This window comes from Malus sylvestris, chromosome 15 (assembly GCF_916048215.2).
Source record: "Malus sylvestris chromosome 15, drMalSylv7.2, whole genome shotgun sequence".
NCBI classification, from domain to species: domain Eukaryota; kingdom Viridiplantae; phylum Streptophyta; class Magnoliopsida; order Rosales; family Rosaceae; genus Malus; species Malus sylvestris.
In genome coordinates, this window is record NC_062274.1 from 30,035,241 (window position 1) to 30,061,121 (window position 25,881).

At 38.2% G+C, this 25,881-nt stretch overlaps 1 long non-coding RNA gene across 1 annotated transcript; it reads right to left on the reverse strand.

The window, feature by feature from the left end:
- Nucleotides 1-5,314: 5,314 nt before the first annotated feature.
- On the reverse strand, nucleotides 5,315-6,712 carry LOC126605477 (uncharacterized). The gene is made up of 3 exons (XR_007616962.1): nucleotides 6,027-6,712; nucleotides 5,526-5,951; nucleotides 5,315-5,444 (listed from the first exon to the last, which is right to left on the reverse strand). It is a non-coding gene; the product is annotated as an uncharacterized LOC126605477 (long non-coding RNA).
- Between the last annotated feature and the right edge of the window lie 19,169 nt (nucleotides 6,713-25,881).

The following is a 25,881-nucleotide window of genomic DNA, read 5'->3' on the forward strand; positions in this document are numbered from 1 at the left end:
AATTTTTAAGGCAGTTGCGGCCAATGTATTTTAGTAATAAAAAAAGGTTCCTGTGACCTCCCCATGGATTCTTGAGCACAACACCATCCCTTGTTTTCTTGTGCAGTGGATTAGTTTGAAGGACAGCTTTGGTAAAGAAAGTACTTCTTTAAACCAAAGGAAGATACAATAATATTTGTGTTATGAAAATGTAAAAGTTATAGAAAGATAACCTTTATTCGGGATAGGAACGAAGCAGTTGCAGAGTATTATACCAATACAAGCTGTTGCAGAGGAAGTAATGTATATTATTACTATTAGATATTTTTCTCTTCCTTTTCTCTCTACTCAGTTGAACGTTCGTAAAGCTCTATTTATAGAGCATCACCATGGAAACAAACAAAAACCCTATTAAGCATATGATATGTCTACTGTATGCATGTGGGCATACATTATTATACTATTTACAACACTCCCCCTTGGATGCCCACATATCAACATCAGTTGCCTCATTAAAACCTTGCTTGGAAAAACCCTGTGGGAAAAAAAACCATAGCGAAGGAAAAAGAGTACAACTTTATCCGGATGGTATTGAGCATGCTTATGTTGCCTCGTTAAAACCTTGATAGGAAAAACCCACTGGGAAAAATCCTAAGCGAAGGAAAAAGAGTACAACATGCATGTATCATGGATGCTCTCCCTGAATTGGATCTCCCCCTGATTCTGCATTCTTTAAATTTGAAAGCCGACGTAATCCGATTCCCTGCACCAGTTTCTGAAATATGCACTTTGGTAGAGACTTGGTGAACAAGTCTGCTAAATTTTCATTGGAACGGATTTGTCTGACTTCAATAACTTTAGCCTTCTGAAGCTCATGTGCGCTGAAAAATCTTGGAGATATGTGTTTAGTCTTATCACCTTTGATAAATCCTTCCTTCATCTGGGCGACACAGGCTGCATTATCTTCGTGGATGACAGTTGGAGTGTCTGTCTTTGAAGGTAGACCACATGAATTCCGGATGTGATGGATCATTGATCTTAACCAAGAACATTCACGACTTGCTTCATGTAGAGCAATTATTTCCGAATGATTGGAAGATGTTGCAACTAGCGTTTGCTTCGTTGATCGCCATGAAATTGCAGTATCTCCATTAGTGAACACATATCCATTTTGTGAGCGGGCTTTATGCGGATCAGAGAGAAAACCAGCATCGGCGTATCCAACAAGGATTTGTTCATTTGTGGGCTTGTCTGAGTAGAAGAGACCCATATCTGTTGTCCCACGAAGGTATCGTAGAACATCTTTGACTCCCTTCCAATGACGAATTGTTGGAGCAGAGCTGTACCTGGCTAACAAGTTAACTGAAAAAGCTATATCTGGTCTAGTACATTGTGCTAAATACAATAAAGCACCTATTACGCTCAAATATGGTACTTCTGGACCAAGGACCAGTTCATCATCTTCTTTTGGACGGAATGGATCTTTCTTAACGTCTAAAGAACGAACGACCATTGGGGTGCTAAGTGGATAAGCCTTGTCCATGCCAAATCGCTTCAGTATTTTTTCAATGTAAGCTGATTGATGGACCAAAATTCCACTAATACAATGCTCGATCTGCAGGCCTAGACAATATTTGGTTTTCCCAAGGTCTTTCATTTCAAATTCGCTTTTCAGATATTCAGCAGTTTTATGGAGCTCTTCAGGAGTCCCAACTTAGTTCATATCATCAACATATACTGCCACTATAGCAAATCCAGAGTTGGATTTCTTAATGAACACACAAGGGCAGATGACATTGTTGATATATCCTTCTCTAATCAAATACTCACTAAGACGATTATACCACATTCGCCCAGATTGTTTCAGCCCATATAGTGATCGCCTTAATTTGATTGAGAACATACCCCGTGGTTTGTTTGTTGCTTCAGGCAACTTAAGTCCTTCTGGGACTTTCATATATATGTCAGTATCTAAATCTCCATATAGATACGCGGTGATGACATCCATAAGTTGCATGTCAAGTTTTTCTGAAATCACCAAACTTATTAAGTAACGGAACGTAATTGTGTCCATTACAGGAGAGTATGTCTCCTCATAATCAATTCCAGGTCTTTGTGAAAAGCCTTGTGCAACGAGTCGTGCTTTGTATCTAGCAATCTCGTTTTTCTCATTGCGTTTCCTTGTAAATACCCATTTGTAACCTACGGGGTTTACATCAGTTGGGGTTTGGACTACTGGTCCAAAAACACTTCGTCTTTCCAAGGAATTTAATTCTGCCTGGATTGCATCTTTCCACTTAGGCCAATCTTGTCTCTGTTTGCATTCATCAACAGAGCGGGGCTCAATATCATCACTTAATATGATTTCAGTGGCTACTGCGAATGCAAACATATCGTCAATGATTATTTCATTCCGATCCCACAATTCATTAGTACATGCATAATTTATGGAGATTTCTTTGCTTTCATGTACTTCTGTCTCTTCAGGGCCATTTTCTTCTTCTGGAAGTCCAGAGGCATGAATTGTGGATTTGTCATTGACTCTCTCTTCCTGAATGATTTCATTTGGATTCAGTTGTGCCCTCGTCTTTCTCTTCCGAGGGGCTGAATCTTTTGAACCTAGTGGTCTACCACGCTTCAGGCGTGCACCAAATGAATCATTCGCTGCCACTTTATTTTGTCCAACAGGGACATCAATTTTGGCAGGTGCATTTGCAGCTGGTATATGCGATTTTGTCACTTTCATAGCGTCATTAAATGCATCTAGCATTTGATTGGCAATGCTTTGAAGATGAACGATCCTTTTCACTTCATTTTCACATTGAAAGGTTCGAGGATCAAAATGAGACAAGGTGGGAACAACCCATGTCAGCTCTTTCCGTTCTTCTAGAACAGTCTTTTCTCCCCCTAACGATGGGAAGACTGTCTCATCAAAATGACAATCAGCAAAACGAGCTGTAAACATATCACCTGTCAAGGGTTCCAAATATCTAATAATAGATGGTGAATCAAAACCCACATAAATTCCCAGTCTACGCTGAGGTCCCATTTTAGTGCGTTGCGGGGGTGCAATAGGCACATAAACAGCACAACCAAAAACTCGTAAATGTGAAATGTTTGGCTGATGTCCAAACACGAGTTGTATTGAGGAGTATTGGTGGTTGGCTATAGGTCTCAATCGAACCAATGATGCAGCATGTAGAATGGCATGTCCCCATGCAGAAACTGGCAATTTGGTTTTCATAAGCAGAGTGCGGGCTATTAACTGAAGCCGCTTGATCAATGCTTCTGCTAAGCCATTTTGAGTATGGACATGAGGAACAGGGTGTTCAACATCAATGCCCAATGTCATGCAGTAATCATCAAAGGTTTGAGACGTAAATTCACCAGCGTTATCAAGTCGGATTGATTTAATGGGATAATCTGGGAATTGTGCTCGTAACTTAGTTATCTGAGCAAGAAGTCTCGCAAAAGCTACATTCCGAGTAGACAAGAGACAAACATGTGACCATCTAGTGGATGCATCAACCAAAACCATAAAATATCGAAATGGTCCACAAGATGGTTGAATAGGTCCACATATATCCCCTTGAATTCTTTGTAGAAATGATGGGGATTCAGCATCAACCTTTAGTTGTGATGGTCTAATTACCAACTTCCCTTGAGAACAAGCCTTGCAAGGGTTATCATTTGAGATAGCAATGTCTTTGCTCAATAATGGATGTCCATTAGAGTTGGTAATGATCCTACGCATCATGGTGGATCCTGGATGACCCAGACGGTCATGCCAAAGCATGTAAACCTTTGAATCAGTGAACTTCTGGTTCATGATAGTATGTGATTCAACTGTCCTTATGTATGTATAATATAATCCACTCGAAAAACCACGCAACTTCTCCAATATACGCTTCTGGGTATCATTGGAGGTAATGCATAGATACTCCACATTTTTTGCACTTTTCGTTTCAATGTGGTATCCATTTAGACGTATGTCTTTGAAACTCAACAAATTTCGAGTAGATCGAGTAGCATACAATGCATTTTGTATGGATAATATTGTTCCATTTGGTAACATAATCTGGGCTTTCCCTGAGCCTTCAATCACATCTGAAGGTCCTGATATTGTTGTTACCCCGATTTTTGTAAGCATTAAGCTTGAGAAATACTTTCGATCACGAAGTATTGTATGTGTGGTTGCACTGTCTGCAAGACAAATATCTCCGCCATTTCTTATGTTCTGAGAATAACCACAGTTTTTATCCATGCTTTCTGAGTAAATGGAATCACAGTTAACAAACAATTTATAACAGGAAATTTACATGCCATTTTTATTGAATCTGAAAAACTAGTTTTAGACAACAAGTTCAGCATAATAAAAGTACATCAAACATAAACGATTTAGTCGGACCGATATACTTCATTCCCCCTTTCCGTAATGAAGTCTGAAACATCTAGGTGAGTTGCGTCAAATTGCCCTGATAAATCAAACACTGGATCAGGTATATCCATTGGTTTAGCCTGGTCGAGAAAATTGGTCTCGACACCCTTCTTCTTGAGGGAGGCTTGATACAACTCCACCAGATGTTTTGGGGTACGACAAGTTCGCACCCAATGCCCATTGCCACCACACCTATGGCAAGCTCCTTCAGAGTTCCTGGGAGCATTGGTCATGTTAGCTTTGCCTTTGTGACGATTCACATTTTTGAAGCTCGGGCCAGAATTATGCCTCTGAACCTGGTTGTGAAACTGACCACCATGGTTCTTGCCTTTCTTATTCCATCGACCTCGTTTGTGGCCACGTCCTTGTTTATGATAATTACCACCAGAGGATGTGGCGTTCACTTCGAGAGAAGTATCATTTACTTCTGGGAATGGTGCAGATCCAGTAGGTCGGGAATTATGGTTTTTCATCAGGAGCTCATTGTTCTGTTCAGCTACCAGGAGCACAGATATCAGCTGGTTGTATTCAGTGTAGCCTCGCGCTCTATACTGCTGCTGCAGGAGCACGTTATTGGCATGAAATGTGCTGTAAGTCTTTTCCAGCAATATTTCATTAATAATGGTATCCCCACAGAGCTTCATCTGAGAGGTAATCCTGAACAACGCAGAATTGTACTCTGCCATTGATTTGAAATCCTGAATTCTCAGGTGAGACCACTCATAGCGAGCTTTTGGAAGAATCACCGTTGTCTGGTGATTATATCTGCTTCGCAAGGCCTCCCAGAGAGCTAACGGATCTTCAACCGTTAAGTACTCACTCTTTAGTGCCTCATCAAGATGGCGGCGAATAAAGATCATAGCCTTCGCCCGATTTTGAGAAAATGAGCTACTTTCTTCCCTGATGGTATCTCCAAGATTCCCTGCTTCCAGATGGATCTTGGTATCAAGTACCCAAGTAAGGTAATTCTTCCCGGTAATGTCCAGGGCAGCATATTCAAGCTTAGCCAAGTTCGTCATTTTCTTTTCTGAAAGAAAATGAGATGTGTAAGAACTTGTAGTAATATGTATTCCTAGAGGAATGTGATGTTAGAACTTCTGGTTCTTACAAATTTTTCATTTTGATCTTCAGGCCAAAATGATAAGCACTCGAAACTTCTGGCTCGAGATTTTCAGGGTGAATGAGAAGGGCGATTGTACCGCACCATTCTCATTGAAAGAATGTAACATGGAATGGGCGATTATTCCACACCACTCAAGTAGCAAGAAAATTGAAATACGCAGAGCAGGGTGGGCGATTATACTGCACCACCTAAAATTGCAATGAAATTAAACAACAAGTAAATTTAAATTTGGAGAACAAGGAGGGCGATTATACCGCACCACCTAAAATTGCAATGAAATTAAATAACAAGTAAATTTAAATTTGAAGAGCAAGGAGGGCGATTATACCGCTCCACCTGAAATTTGCAGTAAAATTAAATAACAGGTAAATTTAAATTTGAAGAGCAAGGAGGGCGATTATACCGCTCCACCTGAAATTTGCAGTAAAATTAAATAACAGGTAAATTTAAATTTGAAGAGCAAGGAGGGCGATTATACCGTACCACCTGAAATTTGCAGTAAAAGTAGATCTGCAGTCCAAGATAGGCGATGATACCGCACCATCTTGGATCGCAGTAAGATGAAATTTGCAGTTCAAGGTGGGCGATTGTACCGCACCATCTTGGATTGCAGTAAAATCAATATAAATATTATGTTAGTAATCAATATCCAAACCAAACAAGTAATCAAAGATGTATGTAACCGCTAGTTGGAGAACTACGAGCAGGCATGGAGCAAATAGTTCGTCGCGAGGATATACCACGCAGTTGAGGCAGATGAAGAAGATGAACAGGAAAAACCTTAGAGGAAACATTTTTTTTTTTTTTTTTTCGTTCGGCGGAGAGAAATGAGAGAATGATTTCCTTTATTGTTTAGTGAATGTAAATGAGACATGGTTATACTTAGAGACTCGTGCTGATAACGTGTTATGAAAATGTAAAAGTTATAGAAAGATAACCTTTATTCGGGATAGGAACGAAGCAGTTGCAGAGTATTATACCAATACAAGCTGTTGCAGAGGAAGTAATGTATATTATTACTATTAGATATTTTTCTCTTCCTTTTCTCTCTACTCAGTTGAACGTTCGTAAAGCTCTATTTATAGAGTATCACCATGGAAACAAACAAAAACCCTATTAAGCATATGATATGTCTACTGTATGCATGTGGGCATACATTATTATACTATTTACAACAATTTGTTTTTTTAATGCCAATTTTTAATATTTTGCATTGGTCGTAGTCGGTTCGAGAAAGTTATTATTTGGGGACACGCATCCACTTTAGCTCAACATCACATGGAAATTGGATTAAGGAATGTCTTGTCGTTTAAATAAGAGAGAATACATAAACATATCTGTAAGATCCCACATCGTTTAGAGAGTGGATCCTGTAAGCCTTATATGTATATTCCAATCTCTACCTAGCACGAGGCCTTTTGGGAGCTCATTGGCTTCGAGATCTATCGGAACTCCCAAGTTAAGCGAGTTCGCTGAGAAGTTCTCGTGTAAGTTCTCAAAAACAAAACTGTGAAGGCATGGTCGGGGCCCAAAACGGACAATATCGTGCTACAGTGGAGTCGAGTCCGGGATGTGATGGGGGTCCAGGCCAGAATGCGACAATTTGGTACTAGAGCCAATCCCTGACCAGATGTGTGCCAACGAGGACGTCGGACCCCTAAGAGGGGTGGATTGTAAGATCCCACATCGTTCAGAGGAGTGGATCCTATAAGCCTTATATGTATATTCTCATCTCTACCTAGCACGAGGTCTTTTGGGAGCTCACTGGCTTCAGGTTCCATCGGAACTCCGAAGTTAAGCGAGTTCACTCAAGAGCAATCCCATGATGGGTGACCCACTGGAAAGTTCTCGTATGAGTTCTCATGAACAAAACCGTGAGGGCTTGGTTGGAATCCAAAGCGGACAATATTGTACTACGATAGAGTCAAGCCTGGGATATGGTGGGTGTCCAGGCCGGGATGTGACATAACTCCACCAAAAAATAGCAATAGTTATTGATTAAACAATAACTAATGGTAGCTAGCTACTTTTGAAGTAACAATGATGTTAATGGAAAAAATATAAACAGTTTCGATATTTTTTTTCACTATTTTTCCATTATAGCGCCTTATTGTTACTCCAACCATTAGCGTAGCTATCATGAATTTTTGTTTAATATTGACTATTTTTTATTTTGCATTGCGGAAAGTAGGTATTAATTTTGAAAATTGGAATGAGATAGTTTTGTATCTTATCCATTGTTCAGAAATAATTAGGTGTTCAAAGAAAATTTAATTCAAATAGTTGTTAATAATTAAGCAAGATTAGCTCAGGAGTTAGTAGATCATGTGAACTTACACTGTTTGAGTATAAAAGGATAGGAAAATGGTAAATATGGAAAGCTAAGTTGTTGAAAGGAGCAAAACCCAAAGAAGAACAAGAGAGCTAGTGCACAATGCATGAGTCATTATTCTTCTTCCTCCATAAACTTTTGAAAGGTAACCATCTTTTTCTGTCCTTCCACCATATAGAAAGAATGATTAATCAAGCTCCCTATGCTATTTAGTCCATACACTCTTGTCTCTCTCCATTTGGGTACACATGTCAACTTTGGAAGTGTGCAAGCGCACTAGTTTGCAAGAGAAACTTGTATGACAGTTATACTATTATAGTAACGTTCTATATCAATAATATTAGAACATACAAATATATATATGCATAGAGATGTATATGTACCACACAAGTCCTCTAGGTTGGAGGCCACATATGCAATTATCAAACTTCCAATATATTCTCGCATGCAACATTCGCATCCCAATATTGTATTAATCAAGGTCTAAAATATCGATGATATCGGAAATATCGATGATATCGGAAATATCGATAATCCAAAAACACGGAAATTTCGATGGAAATATGAGGATATTATCGATATCGATAAAAATTGAATAAAAACCCACGAAAATTGTAAGAAAAACTTGGAAATTTTTATTGAAACTTTGCAGGATGTTTATTTAGTCAATTATCTATTTGTTTATCACAAAAAATTGGAAGGAAATGCATTGCATGATAGATATAACTGATTTAAGTTAATTATATAGCGAGCTGGCAAACACTATGAGTGTAGAAAATATGTAGTAATTAATGAAAGAAGTTTAAACACACCATAATCATTTATATATAATGAATTAATACAATATTTTACACTTTATACATTGCATGGTATAGCAAGGTTTAAAATATCGATGATATCAGAAATATTGGTAGTTCAAAAACACGAAAATTTCAATGGAAATATCGTGATATTATGGATATTTTAGGCCATGGTATTAACGAATATGGTTCTGCTATTAGAAATGTATGAAAATTTTCCATTTGAGGTACTAGGCATGGAAATATGCAAAAAGTAGTGGTTTAAAGCAAAGTGTGTTCAGATGAGTGAAGAAAATATCGATAATATCGGCGAAATATCGCCGATATTATCGTTTTTTTGGGACCCCGATATTTTATTAACTATCCAACTTGTTTTCGGAAAAATATCGCGATATTATCGATATTATCGATAATATCGCGATATTTTCGAAACTATCGCGATATTTTGTATGGACTCATCGGAGAACAAAGCCGGAGCAAATAATCCGAACCCCTAAATCCCCAAATTCTAATTCAAAGAAAATGAACTGAATCTACAATACAGGAATCCCTAAAATCGATTTCAGTACAAAAATCAACATGCAGAAAAATCGCAATCTGTACAAAAATTGTAATTTACAAGCCGAGAAGAACGCCGGAGCAAATTAACCGAATCCCTAAATCCCCAAATTCGAATTCAAAGCAAATGAACTGAATCCCTAATTCCTAAATCCCTAAAATCGATTTCAGTACAAAAATCAAGCAACATGCAGAAAAATCGCAATCTGTACAAAAATAGAATCCCTAATTCCTAAATCCCTAAAATCGATTTCAGTACAACAATGGTGCAACATGCAGAAAAATTGAAATCTGTACAAAAATTTAAATTAAAAGCCGAGAAGAAGAGAAGTAGGAGCCTGGGAACATCGTCTTCCTCACGAATCCAAGACGGCTGGGACAACGTCGTGCTCCTCAGTGGTGTCGACGGCTGGGACTACGATGATTTCTGGTCGATCTCCATGGAACAAGGTGGTTTAGAAGGCGGTTATCGAGTGGTGTCGACGGCTGGGTTTAGGGCGGGTGAGATGGGAGGAGCAGAGGGAGACACGGACGAGGAGGATCGAGAGATGGATCGAGATTCGAGAGATGATGTCTCCGTGTGTGTGTGGAAGAACTGGAGAAGGGGGAAGGGAGGGAGAAGACTGAGAACGAAGGGTCAGAGAGAGAAGATAGAGATTGAGACGATTCGAGAAAGGAAGGAAAGGAATGATCGAGAGAGAGACTGAGCTCCGTGTGTGGTGTGCGTGTGTGGTGTGGTGTGGGGGGTCTCGAAGTGTGTGTGTGGTGGAGTGTGAGTTCTTCACTGTTTTTGACTGTCTGTATGGTGGCGTGTAAGAAAAAAAAAAGCATCCAATGCTCCAAATAATTCAAAACCAAATAATTCAAAACCTATCTCTAGCTCTCTGATCCAATGATCCAAATAACTTTTTGCAATTTCAGAGCATGGACAACAAATAATACTGCTTTCATAATGAAATCGTGTGACAGTCAGTAAGATTCTTTCACATGCAAAACAGTGTCAATGTCTGTTATATACTTACATTCTTTCAATGTATGTGTGGTGGAGTATCAAAGGCATTCACAGAATTTTCGTTTCTTCTTCTTCCCATACCATTTTCAAAACCATTACAGATCCATTCCAAAGCTTGAACACAAAGGGTTCCATATTTAAGGTAAGTTTACAAACTTAAATTTATATTATTGTAATTTATACAACAACAAATAAATTTGTGTGGACTCGTATGTTAATTTTTTTAAGTCATTAATACTTGCATGTTAATTTTTGTAAGTAATTAAGTAATGTTAACAATTACATGTTAATTTTTTAAGGGTTTAAGTAATGTTAACAATTACATGTTAATTTTTTTAAGTAATTAAGTAATGTTGTATAATTATTCCCTAGGATAATTTTAATATGTTTAATGTTATTTATTATTTTATTTCCCTTACTGATGCGAAATATATTAAGCACACAAATTAAACCCTCTTTTTGTCAAATTGTAGTAAAGATGTAAGTAGGGATCGTTCTAGACCGGGGATTATGAGGGATTGCTAAACACTTGGAAACTGACTTAAACACTCAAAAACAAAGTTAAAAACACTAAACTAGACTCAAAGAATGCAAAACTAAAAGTCAAAACACTTAAACAAACCTAAAACTCAAAACAGCAACTAGAAGGCTCAAAACTGCCTAAAAACCACTTTCTGGGCAGTTTTGAGCACTTACACTAATCTGGACGAAATTGGTTGAAAACTTGAATCAAAACACCTAGAAACACAAATCAAAACACTTTCTAACTAATCTAAGACTTCAAAATAAAGGGGGAATAGTTTTGGACAGAAATTGAAAACAAAACAGAAACTTTAATTAACACAGATTGTAAAAACGATTTTGGTGAAAAGGATGGATAAAAGGCTAGTTAGGAGGTTCTTCTCCACACATGTCACACTTGCAAACAAAACGATTTTCAGTTGTTCTTCCGATAAACTATGAATACTCAACGCCCCAAGTTAACCGTGAATTGCACTAATTAACCCTCAGTTTTTCCACAAGTTATTAAGTTGGATGATTGCATACGACAACCCAAAACATTCCCTACAAGTTCCCTACATGAATTGCATAATAGAGATACAAGCAAGAATCATTACGTTCTATGAAAAACATAAGCATTGACGAAGCATTTGTTACTATGAATTGCATGAAACTTATGCTAAGAATTCATTCAACGCGATCGTTTTCAAGCGATCTTCTCTACTTGTGATTATAAGATTTTAACTATTAGGTGAAACTCCCTCATAATCTAGCATCATATTCATGCATGAAAACTAAGCGTGCACTCTCAATCAACATACACAAATAAGTTATCAATCAAATAGATGAACGAATTGAATCCATAACTCATGAAATAACAACTGAATGTAATCGAATCAAATTGCAAACATGTACATGGTTTCGAATCACCCCCCAACTAAGGGGGTTTAGTTCCTCATACTCACAACACAAAGTTTATTGAATTGAAACATCGAAGACATAAGAAAGATTACACCTAAAATGCCAAAGAAGTCCACTTTGAAATCTGCACAGAAAGCTCCTCTTTCTTCTTCTCCTTGCTGCGGCAGAGATGGTTTTGGGGGTTTTTGGATGTGATTTTTGATGTAGGAAGGGAATTAGGATGGTATGGGGGTGCGGCAAGGTGTGTGGGTGGTGTATGGAGGTGTAGGATGGTGTATAGAGGTGGAGAATGGTGGCTGGAATGGATGAAGGCTGCGGCAAAGTGGGGAATAGGGTTTTGACGAATTTCTGAATATGGAGAGGGAGAGAGTAGATGAAGTTCGGCTAGGGTGGTAAAACACAAATATATAAGCACCTAAAACCCTAATGAAATCAGATGGGCTAGGGTTAGGTGCGGCACTTAAGTGAACATGGGCTAGGGTTTGTAAAATAGGCTTCTAGGATGGAAAGGTGCGGCTTGGGTTTAGGAGGAATGGACTAGGGTTTAACATGGCAGATTTTAGCTGATTAGGCCCTAGGGTTCGGCATGGGTTGAAGGTCCACAAGGAAATTTGGGTTTAGGTCATCTAAAAGCCCAACGCCAAGAATAGAAACTCTCGAAAATGGAAACCTCCAAGAATAGAAACTTCCAACTTTTAGAAACTTTGGTTGCCAATTCCGATTTAGGAAAGATCGACCCAAAATGGAAACTTTTAGGCATAGCTTTCCTACTTCAAGTAGGAAACCTCAAATCTTCAACTCTTCAATTCCATCCCATCCTTGCGTTCCAAGCATGTCCTTTTCACTTCAAGCTCACTTTTTGCTCCAAAAGCTCCAAATTGCATCATTTCATGTAATACGTCCGCTAAACCTGAAAACACAAGAAAGTAGCTTAAAAGACTACTTTAACAAAGAAACCATAACAAAAATGCATAAGAACCAGCTAACTAAGGCGCATAAATATGCTCCTATCAAATTCCCCCACACTTAGCTTTTGCTAGTCCTCGAGCAAAACAAACAAAAGAAAGAAACCAAAACGAAACAAACTAACCAAAACAAAACCTAAACCTTCCAACGTTTGCCTCAGGGATTTCCAATGCACATGACATGTTAAAGATTGTTATTCCCACAGATTTGAGTCATCTTTACACAAGCACATACTTAATTAAAGCCACCACTTACTAATTCTCAAGTAATCAATCAAAACAATGCTTTGAATGTAGTAACATGCCTTAGAGAATTCCCTCAATTCCTTACAAGATATACACTCTATTTTCACTCAGATTTTCTAACTCCACACCCTACACTAGTCATATGTGAGAAGATTGATGTAGAAATGAAAACGAATGCTCACATATATGTATCACAAAGAACGCAATTTCTAGAGTTAAGAAGCCTGTTTAGATATGATCTCATGAATGGAATGCTACTACTTAGATGCGAGAACCAGTGACACCATATGCTCATACCAAATTCAAACTCCACAAATTGAAACACATAACACTCAAGATAGAAGTTAAGGGTTGTAATGGGGCTTGGGGTGTTGGTTAACAAGGAAAGGATAGGGAAAACAAACGTTCTTCAAGCGATAGTAAACAAAGTAATGAAATTGAGACTTAGAATTCACTTAGATTGCAGAAATTAACTTTAAAACACAAGGGGAAGACTTAAACAACTCCTTAGGGCCGAATTCAATGTTTTGGACCCTTACTTCAACAAACAATACTTTGGAACTCTTTTTCACACTTTTCAAATTTTTTTCTTCATTTTCTTCTTTTTCCACGAATTTTTTCTTTTCTTTTTTTTTTCTTTTATTTCCACACGTGCCTATGGCACACAAAATCACAAAAGAAATACTTCCCCCACACTAGTTTTCTGCCAACATAAATCAAAAGGAATTCAATTTGAATCATGCTTTACTATGCTTTAAGAACAAGGGTTTGGATGGTCCTAAACTAGGCTAGGTGAGGAAAACATAGGTTAACAAATAACGAAGGCTAACAAGGCTCAATGGGGTTAAAACCTACAAATCACAATGACATAGGGCACACGGCTTTTTGGCTAAGGTGGTGGTCACTACACAACTTCATCTTGAATATGTGTTATGCAAATCAATAACATGCTTTGAATGAAATGGGCATGAGTTCTAGCATTTGGAACTAAATGATGAAACGCCTTCTAAGTAGCACCCAAGCAAAGAATAATGAGATCATGCAACGACTTAGAAAACAAAGAATGCACAGATTTTAACTCTCCAAATAAACGTTTAGGCTCAAGTCTTACAAGGTTGTAGCGTTAGTTTGAGTTTCTTCCTTCAAGCATGTTACAAAAACTAATTTTTTTCTTTTATGATTGCATGTGAATTCATAAGTTATAACCACAACTAAGCATAACAAAGAGTAAATCAAACTTTCATCCATGTTAATCACTCTCTTTAACAGCCATGTAATTACAAACCGAATCCTCATCATTGTGTTGGAAGGTACCCTAAGACACAAACAAACACACAAAAACAACTCTTTTTGGGTTTTTAAAACAAATTTTTAAAATTGTTATGTAATTTTCGGATTTTTACTTCAAAACACACTAAAACACATCAAAACTGCTCAAAAACACTTAAAAACAGCAAGGAACAAGTCTTCAGGTTTAGGGTGATAAAATCCCACGAATTTGCATCTAAAACACTTAGTCACCCCCCCACACTTAAATCAAACATTGTCCTCAATGTTTCAAGCATAAAATCAAACTAACCAAAAAGAAACATAAAACAGCAAGTACAACAACTAAATAGGCAGATTCAAAATAAACAACAAAGAGAAGGGTTTAGGAACGCAAATCTGGAATTGGAGTGATTCCTTGGGCTTCCTTTGTTGAATTGCATGGGTTGCCTCCCAAGTAGCGCTTTCTTTAACGTCGTACAGCCGGACGAAAAGCCCTTTTATTCTCCATTTGTGCTCACGGCACCCAAAGAAATATCCTCCACGGTTTGTTCAACAAAGTTCTCATAATATGGCTTCAAACGGTGTCCGTTCACTCGGAATTCATGACCTGTTTTGAGACTTTGAATCTGGATGGCACCATAAGAAGATATGTTAGTAATAACAAACGGTCCAATCCACTTAGAACGTAACTTACCGGGAAACAACCGTAACCGGGAATTGAACAATAGCACTTTCTGCTCAATTGAGAATGATTTCCCACGGATCATGTTGTCATGGAAAGCTTTGGTCTTTTGCTTGTAAATGCTTGCATTATCGTACGCCTCAAGCCGTATCTCATCAAGCTCATTCAATTGCAATCTCCTTTGACTTCCTGCTTCCTCGAGGTTCATGTTAAATCTCTTAATGGCCCAAAGTGCTTTGTGCTCCAATTCAACAGGAAGATGGCACGCCTTGCCATAGACAAGTCGGAAGGGGGACATCCCAATGGGGGTTTTGTACGCCGTACGATATGCCCAAAGTGCGTCATCAAGTCGTAGACTCCAATCCTTCCTCGTTGGCCCAACGGTCTTCTCTAGGATTTGCTTGATCTCACGGTTGGAAACCTCGGCTTGCCCATTAGTTTGAGGATGGTAAGGTGTAGAAACCTTATGGGTGACACTGTATTTCCTCAATAACGCTTCAATGGTCCGATTGCAAAAGTGTGACCCTCCGTCACTAATGATCACTCGTGGCATTCCGAACCTTGCAAAAATGTTAGTTCTAATAAAATCTGCAACCACTTTAGAATCATTAGTTCGGGTGGCCTTTTCTTCCACCCACTTCGACACATAATCAACCGCAAGCAAAATATATGTAAAACCATACGAAGAAGGAAAAGGACCCATAAAATCAATACCCCAAACATCAAAAATTTCAACATTTAGGATAGAAACCTGCGGCATTTGGTCCCTAGCACTAATACCACCCATTCGTTGGCATTTATCACATGTTAAGCAAAAAGTTTTAGCATCTTTAAAAATACTAGGCCAATAAAATCCACATTGTAACACCTTAAGGGTTGTGCGTTGTGTACCAAAGTGCCCTCCACATGCATATGTGTGACAAAAACTCAAAATTGAATGACATTCAGAATCGTGCACACAACGACGTATAATCTGATCGGGGCAAAATTTCCATAAGTACGGATCATCCCACACATAAAACCGTGCATCATGCCTAAGTTTATCACGTTGGTGCCTAGTGAACTCACTTGGAATACGTTTTGACACCAAAAAATTAACAATATCGGCATACCAAGGTGCACTAACCTTAATGGACAACAGTTGTTCATCGGGGAATGTCTCCAAAATCGGCACCAACTCCTCATTATGCACCATTCGGCTTAGGTGGTCAGCCACCACGTTCTCACTTCCCTTCTTGTCCCGAATCTCTATGTCGAACTCTTGAAGTAACAATATCCATCGAATTAGCCGTGGCTTGGCCTCCTTTTTGGTGAGCAAGTACTTCAGAGCTGCATGATCAGTGAAAACAATTACTTTAGTTCCAATTAAATATGATCGAAATTTATCTAAAGCAAAGACAACGGCAAGAAGTTCTTTTTCCGTAGTGGAGTAGTTCAATTGTGCATCGTTCAACGTCCGTGAGGCATAGTAAATGACATGCGGCCTCTTGTCCTTTCTTTGTCCTAAAACAGCTCCTAAAGCATAGTCGGACGCATCACACATGAGCTCGAAAGGTAGACTCCAATCCGGTGGAACAATGATGGGTGCCGTGGTCAACAACTCCTTGAGTTGGTTGAATGATGCCGTGCACTCCTTGGTGAATTCAAACGCCACTTCTTTTTGTAGGAGTCGGCAAAGAGGTTGTGCTATCTTCGAGAAATCTTTGATAAACCTACGATAAAATCCTGCATGGCCAAGAAACGAACGAACCTCTCTAACCGAAGTCGGAGAGGGTAAGTGACGTACAAGATCTATTTTCGCCTTATCAACCTCAATACCCTTTTCAGAGATTATATGACCTAGAACGATACCTTGTTTAACCATAAAATGACACTTTTCCCAATTAAGTACAAGGTTAGTTTCAACACAACGTTTTAGGATCACACTTAGATTATGCAAGCAACTATCAAACGAATCACCAAATACGCTAAAATCATCCATAAACACTTCAATTATCTTTTCTACATGATCAGAAAATATGCTCATCATACATCTTTGAAATGTAGCAGGTGCATTACATAAACCAAAAGGCATGCGACGATATGCAAAGGTACCAAACGGGCATGTAAAAGTGGTTTTTTCTTGGTCCTCGGGTGAAATGACAATTTGATTATAACCAGAATAACCATCAAGAAAACAATAAAAAGCATAACCCGCTAACCTCTCAAGCATTTGGTCAATGAACGGCAATGGGAAGTGGTCCTTCCTCGTGGTGGTGTTTAGCTTCCTATAGTCAATGCACACCCTCCAACCGGTTTGAATACGTTGAGGAACAAGCTCATTCTCAGCATTAGCTACCACCGTCACTCCTGATTTCTTTGGTACGCATTGAACCGGCGAAACCCACCTACTATCCGAGATTGGATAGATAACCCCACAATCTAGAAGTTTTATGATCTCCTTTTTCACTACTTCCATCATCGGAGGGTTAAGACGGCGTTGAGCCTCTCTAGTTGGTTTGGCCCCCTCCTCAAGAAATATGTGATGCATACAAGTCGTAGGGCTTATACCTTTGATGTCGGCCAATGTCCAACCTATAGCAGATTTGAACTCCTTCAAAACGCGAAGCAACTTCTCCTCCTCTTGTGCCGTGAGGGAAGAGGAAATGATGGCAGGTAGTGTTTCCTTTTCTCCCAAGAAAATGTACTTCAGATGGCTTGGCAAAGGCTTGAGTTCAAGGATAGGTGCCTGAATTATAGATGGAAGCAATTTGTTAGTCGAAATGGGAATGGACTCACGGTTAGTATACTTACCATCAAGCTTAGGTAAGGACTCAAGGGCAGCCACAACTTCAAGTAATTCCTCACTAGGGGGCACGGCCTGGGATGACTCATGTATGCCGTGGGCATGCAAGCAATCTGCCCCCTTTGTTTTGAGCTCCATGCCTCGTGTAATGACTTTTTCAAGCGCATCGTCATTTAAATCGTCGAGATATCCCTGCGCCAAAGAGTCAATTATATCAATAGAAAAGCATGAATGGTCCTCACTAGGGTATTTAATGGAATCAGAAAGATTAAAATTAACAACTTCCCCATCGAATTCCATGGACAAAGTTCCACTATACACGTCAATCTTTGTCCGGGCCGTCTTCATGAATGGCCTTCCAAGTAGAATGGGCAGCGAAGGAGCATGGTCCGACTCATCCATTTCGAGGACATAGAAATCCGCCGGGAAGACCAAATGATTAACCTGCACAAGAACATCTTCCAAAACTCCCTTTGGATAGGCGTTAGATCTATCGGCCAATTGTATTATTACCCCATCATTTTTCAATGCTCCCAAGTTCATAGATGCATAAATGGAATATGGCATAACATTTATAGAAGCACCTAAATCAAGCATGGCAGATTCAAATCTAGTATTCCCAATAACACAAGGAATGGTAAAGCTACCGGGATCTTTACATTTGGGAGGTAATTTGCGTTGCAAGATGGCGGACACATTCTCACCTACCTTGACCACTTCCTTGGTCGCCATCCTCTTCCTCGTGGTACACAACTCCTTCAAGAACTTAGCATACCTCGGAACTTGCTTGATTGCATCTAACAAAGGTATGTTAACTTGAACTTTCCTAAAGGTTTCAAGGATATCCTTTTCTGTCTCTTCTTTCTTCGTTTGCATGAACCTACTAGGAAAAGGCACATTTGAAGGGAAAACATTAGTATGAACTGAATTGGACACATTCTTACCTTTTTGGGACGAATTGGGCAGAATTGGGATATTAGGGACTTGCGGCAAAGGTGGAACCACCTTTGCCGTGGGCTGCTTTGATGCCTCCTCTTCCAATTCCAAAAGTTCATCCTCCTTATGACCTGTTTTTGGTGTAGAACTTGCCCCAACTTCCTTACCACTTCTTAGGGTGATAGCTTTGGCACTTTCGAAACCTCCCTTCGGATTTGGAATGGTGGAACTAGGGAGTTATCCGGGATCTCGAAACTTACCTACAAACTCGGCAATCTGCCCAATTTGTTTCTCAAGTTGATCCACCCTTTTATCTTGGTTTTGCATAGCCTTAGCTTGATCTTCCTGCCCATTAGACAACTTAGTTAGTATCTTAAGAAGTGCATCATTGTCAAGAGACGTACCTGAGGCACTTGGGCCGGATTGGGCTTGATTTTGGGGTGGGCCGTAGGTTTTGGGAAAGAACCCCGGGGGTTGTTGCCTAAAGCCTCCTTGGTTCTGAGGTTGCTGAGGCTCCCTCCACTTGAAATTTGGGTGATCTCTCCAACCGGGATTATATATGTTTGAATATGGATCGTTCCTTGGTTGGTTTTGCCCTTGAAACCCAATTGCATGGGCGCTTTCCCATCCACCATTTTCAATCAACTGTGGACATTTTTCAGAGACATGTCCTTGGATGGAACATACGCCACATACAGTTGTTCCTTGCATCTTCATGCCCTCGGCCATCTGAGACACAAGTGAAGTAAGATTAGCCAATTGTGAATGAAGATCGGAAGTCGAACTTACCTCATGTACTTGGTGCCGTGGGGGTCCTCTTTGGCCTACACCTTCGTACTGTTGAGCGTTCAACGCTCTATTAGCAATCAAGACCTTGGCAGCCATGGGTGTCTTGTCCACCAATGCTCCCCCCGCCGAAGCATCAAGCATTTGACGTTCTAGAGGTAGGAGACCCTCGTAGAAGTATTGCAACAGTAACTCCTCCTTCATCTGATGCTGTGGACAAGAAGCAACAAGTGATTTAAATCGTTCATAATATGTAGGAAAAAACTCACCTTCTTCTTGCTGAATTCCGCTTATCTTTTTGCGGAGGAGGATGATGCGAGAAGTTGGAAAGAACTTCTCCAAGAACGCTCTCTTCATACTTTCCCACGATGTGACAGTTCCGGGAGCTAACTCATATAACCAATCCTTGGCTTTATCCATCAAAGAGAATGGAAAAGCCTTCATCTTCAAAATATTTCCGTCAACATTGACGGGAGTCATACTAGAGCAAACTACTTCAAATTCTTTCAAATGTTTGTTAGGATCTTCCATGGACAAGCCATGGTATTTAGGAATATGATGAAGCAAACTTGACTTTAATTCAAACTCATCTGTCTTACCTTGGGCAGCCCTGGGATATTGAATGCACAAGGGTGTGGCATTATCCAAACCTGAGGCGGAAAGCTCCTTGAGTGTACGATTGTCCATGGCCATGCCTTGGACTTCTTCAAATATCCCTGCCGTGGCTTCTTCCTCCTCTTCTTGTACGTTTTCTTCAAGGTCAGATTCGGAGTTGGGTGGATGGTGTTCTTGTTGGTTCCTAGCTCTTCTCAACTTCCTCTCAAAATCGTCGTCAAACTCCAAGATGTTCGCACGAATCGTTTGAGAGCTTCTAGTCATACATTAGTACCTAAGAAACAAGAAACAAAATTAGGTCAGAACTTAAACAAAATCAGAAACAAAGTGAAATAAAAGAAACAAAAACAATCCAAGGGATTAGCAAAATTGCTAATCCCCGGCAACGGCGCCAAAAATTTGATGCGAAATATATTAAGCACACAAATTAAACCCTCTTTTTGTCAAATTGTAGTAAAGATGTAAGTAGGGATCGTTCTAGACCGGGGATTAGGAGGGATTGCTAAACACTTGGAAACTGACTTAAACACTCAAAAACAAAGTTAAAAACACTAAACTAGACTCAAAGAATGCAAAACTAAAAGTCAAAACACTTAAACAAACCTAAAACTCAAAACAGCAACGAGAAGGCTCAAAACTGCCTAAAAACCACTTTCTGGGCAGTTTTGAGCACTTACACTAATCTGGACGAAATTGGTTGAAAACTTGAATCAAAACACCTAGAAACACAAATCAAAACACTTTCTAACTAATCTAAGACTTCAAAATAAAGGGGGAATAGTTTTGGACAGAAATTGAAAACAAAACAGAAACTTTAATTAACATAGATTGTAAAAACGATTTTGGTGAAAAGGATGGATAAAAGGCTAGTTAGGAGGTTCTTCTCCACACATGTCACACTTGCAAACAAAACGATTTTCAGTTGTTCTTCCGATAAACTATGAATACTCAACGCCCCAAGTTAACCGTGAATTGCACTAATTAACCCTCAGTTTTTCCACAAGTTATTAAGTTGGATGATTGCATACGACAACCCAAAACATTCCCTACAAGTTCCCTACATGAATTGCATAATAGAGATACAAGCAAGAATCATTACGTTCTATGAAAAACATAAGCATTGACGAAGCATTTGTTACTATGAATTGCATGAAACTTATGCTAAGAATTCATTCAACGCGATCGTTTTCAAGCGATCTTCTCTACTTGTGATTATAAGATTGTAACTATTAGGTGAAACTCCCTCATAATCTAGCATCATATTCATGCATGAAAACTAAGCGTGCACTCTCAATCAACATACACAAATAAGTTATCAATCAAATAGATGAACGAATTGAATCCATAACTCATGAAATAACAACTGAATGTAATCGAATCAAATTGCAAACATGTACATGGTTTCGAATCACCCCCCAACTAAGGGGGTTTAGTTCCTCATACTCACAACACAAAGTTTATTGAATTGAAACATCGAAGACATAAGAAAGATTACACCTAAAATGCCAAAGAAGTCCACTTTGAAATCTGCACAGAAAGCTCCTCTTTCTTCTTCTCCTTGCTGCGGCAGAGATGGTTTTGGGGGTTTTTGGATGTGATTTTTGATGTAGGAAGGGAATTAGGATGGTATGGGGGTGCGGCAAGGTGTGTGGGTGGTGTATGGAGGTGTAGGATGGTGTATAGAGGTGGAGAATGGTGGCTGGAATGGATGAAGGCTGCGGCAAAGTGGGGAATAGGGTTTTGACGAATTTCTGAATATGGAGAGGGAGAGAGTAGATGAAGTTCGGCTAGGGTGGTAAAACACAAATATATAAGCACCTAAAACCCTAATGAAATCAGATGGGCTAGGGTTAGGTGCGGCACTTAAGTGAACATGGGCTAGGGTTTGTAAAATAGGCTTCTAGGATGGAAAGGTGCGGCTTGGGTTTAGGAGGAATGGACTAGGGTTTAACATGGCAGATTTTAGCTGATTAGGCCCTAGGGTTCGGCATGGGTTGAAGGTCCACAAGGAAATTTGGGTTTAGGTCATCTAAAAGCCCAACGCCAAGAATAGAAACTCTCGAAAATGGAAACCTCCAAGAATAGAAACTTCCAACTTTTAGAAACTTTGGTTGCCAATTCCGATTTAGGAAAGATCGACCCAAAATGGAAACTTTTAGGCATAGCTTTCCTACTTCAAGTAGGAAACCTCAAATCTTCAACTCTTCAATTCCATCCCATCCTTGCGTTCCAAGCATGTCCTTTTCACTTCAAGCTCACTTTTTGCTCCAAAAGCTCCAAATTGCATCATTTCATGTAATACGTCCGCTAAACCTGAAAACACAAGAAAGTAGCTTAAAAGACTACTTTAACAAAGAAACCATAACAAAAATGCATAAGAACCAGCTAACTAAGGCGCATAAATATGCTCCTATCACTTACCATTTTCAAAGTCATTCTAGATCCATTCCAAAGCTTGAACACAAAGGGTTCCATATTTAAGGTAAGTTTACAAACTTAAATTTATATTATTGCAATTTATACAACAACAAATAAATTTGTGTGGACTCGTATGTTAATCTTTTTAAGTAATTAATACTTGCATGTTAATTTTTGTAAGTAATTAAGTAATGTTAACCATTACATGTTAATTTTTGTAAGTAATTAAGTAATGTTGTATAATTATTCCCTAGGATAATTTTAATATGTTTAATATTATTTATTATTTTATTTCCCTTACCATTTTCATTATCAAATTGGATTATTATTCATCACCATTATCAAATTGGTGGATTATTCATTAAATTGGATTATTATTATCAAATTGGATTATTATTCATCACCATGTTTTATATTAGGATTATTTTTTTATCCAATTGGTGGATTATTCATTAAATTGGATTATTATTATCAAATTGGATTATTATTCATCACCATGTTTTATATTAGGATTATTTTTTTTTATCAAATTGGTGGATTATTCATTAAATTGGATTATTATTCATCACCATGTTTTATATTAGGATTATTTTTTTATCAAATTGGTGGATTATTCATTAAATTGGATTATTATCAAATTGGATTATTATTCATCACCATGTTTTATATTAGGATTATTTTTTTTATCAAATTGGTGGATTATTCATTAAATTGGATTATTATTATCAAATTGGATTATTATTCATCACCATGTTTTATATTAGGATTATTTTTTTATCAAATTGGTGGATTATTCATTAAATTGGATTATTATTATCAAATTGGATTATTATTCATCACCATGTTTTATATTAGGATTATTTTTTTTATCAAATTGGTGGATTATTCATTAAATTGGATTATTATTATCAAATTGGATTATTATTCATCACCATGTTTTATATTAGGATTATTTTTTTATCAAATTGGTGGATTATTCATTAAATTGGATTATTATTATCAAATTGGATTATTATTCATCACCATGTTTTATATTAGGATTATTTTTTTTATCAAATTGGTGGATTATTCATTAAATTGGATTATTATTATCAAATTGGATTATTATTCATCACCATGTTTTATATTAGGATTATTTTTTTATCAAATTGGTGGATTATTCATTAAATTGGATTATTATTATCAAATTGGATTATTATTCATCACCATGTTTTATATTAGGATTTTTTTTTATCAAATTGGTGGATTATTCATTAAATTGGATTATTATTATCAAATTGGATTATTATTCATCACCATGTTTTATATTAGGATTTTTTTTTTATCAAATTGGTGGATTATTCATTAAATTGGATTATTATCAAATTGGATTATTATTCATCACCATGTTTTATATTAGGATTATTTTTTTTATCAAATTGGTGGATTATTCATTAAATTGGATTATTATTATCAAATTGGATTATTATTCATTAATATTAGGTTTTATTATTCCATATTATTTGTATAATTACTTAAATTTTTACAATCATTTTCTTTACTTTGTATTTAATTCTTCTGTAGAATAACTTTATTATTTAGGTTCTCTTATTTTATCAAAAAATAATTGTCTAATTTTCATGAAAAATAAATATAGGTACGTTTAAGATGTCCAGTAAACGTGATCCAGCTTGGGAACATGGAGACCCAATAGACGGAAACAAACATGGCACAATTTGCAAATATTGTGGTCGGGTAATGAAGAGTGGCGGAGTGACACGACTGAAGTATCATCTTAGTGGATTAGATCCATCAAAAAATGTCCAACGATGCGATAATGTCCCCCCAGAAGTGAAGGCATTCATCAGCACATTATTAAAAAATAAAAAACAGCAGAAGGAAAAGATAACACAGGGAATGGAAAATATTCGAGCTGGGCTACGGGGAGAAGTCTATGGCCAAGCGGTTGACAGTGATGATGATGACGATGAGGACGAATGTGATGATGACATGGGACCTGAAGAACGACGCAGTTTGAAACAAGCATTACGTGCCTCCAAACAGTCAGCATGGGAAAGAGAACACCTTCATAAAATTCCTAATAGGGGACAAGGTTCCGGGACAAGTGGTGGTGCACAAATGAGACGGGGAGGCAGTCTTAGAGAATCACAACCAACACCACCAATAGCCCCAAGTTTATATAAGTCATCCAACGCACGTCAAAAGAGTGTTTGGAGTTATTTCATGGGAGGTAATGTGAAGGAGGGAATGGGGCGTCTAATTAGCAAGTTCTTTATCTATGAAAATGTCCCTGCTGCGAAGGCATCATCACATCATTTCAAAAATATGGTAGTGGGATGTCAACAGGCCGGTGTTGGAGTACAACCTCCCACTCCCTATGAGATAAGAAACAAATATTTGGATATGGAGTATAAAGACATTGGCGAGTATGTTAACAAGTTGAGGTCAAAGTGGGAAACTAATGGTTGCACAATCATGTGTGACGGATGGACCGGCCCAACCAGATTATCTATCATCAACTTCATGGTATACTCCAAAGGAAAGACAATTTTTTTGAAGTCTGTTGATGCTTCTGACCATATAAAGAATTACAAGTATATTTACAAATTATTGAGGGATGTAATCATGGAGGTGGGAGAGCATAATGTTGTCCAAGTCGTGACCGACAACGGTTCTGCATTTGTCAAAGCTGGAAAAAAGTTAATGAAGCATCATAATGTGTTTTGGACATCATGTGCAGCACATTGTATTGATCTCATGTTTGAGGCAATGAGGAAGAGAGAGAATGTTGCTACTGTGGTCAAAAGAGCTAGAACGATCACAAATTATATTTACAATCACGGTTGGTTGTTGGCAAAGATGTGTGAATTTTGCAAAGGAGAAATTATTCGTCCAGCTACCACTCGATTCGCCACCAACTATATTGCATTAAACAGCCTACTCAAGAAGAAAGCAGGGTTGAAGCAACTATTCACTAGTGACGATTGGGCCAACCACAATTTCAGCCGCTCAAATACAGGTCGTATGGTGGAAAGTATAGTGCTTGATCATGCTTTTTGGACTTAAACAGAACATGTGTGTCAAGTGTTTGAACCTCTTTACAAAGTTTTACGGATCGTTGACACAGAAGTGTATCCTACTATGGGGGCAGTATATGAGTTGATGCGTGTAGTGAAGGATGAATTGGAAAGAAAACATGGTGCAAGGTGGGTCATAAAAATAATTGAAGACCGATGGTATAAAACATTATACCACGATTTGCATGCAGCAGGTATAAATTATGTCATAATTTGCAATTCATTTCTTTAGTTGCATAAGTATTATTTCTCTTATTAGAGTATGTGTTTCTTTGAACAGCATATTATTTGAATCCCCGATACCAATACAGACCCGGTGTTGGAGATGATGGTGACCTTATACGTGCTGTACATAATGTATACTCTAAGTTAGACCCTGCATCACCAGCAGTTGGCCAATTTGGAAATGAGGTACACAATTACTTAAATTATAATAAT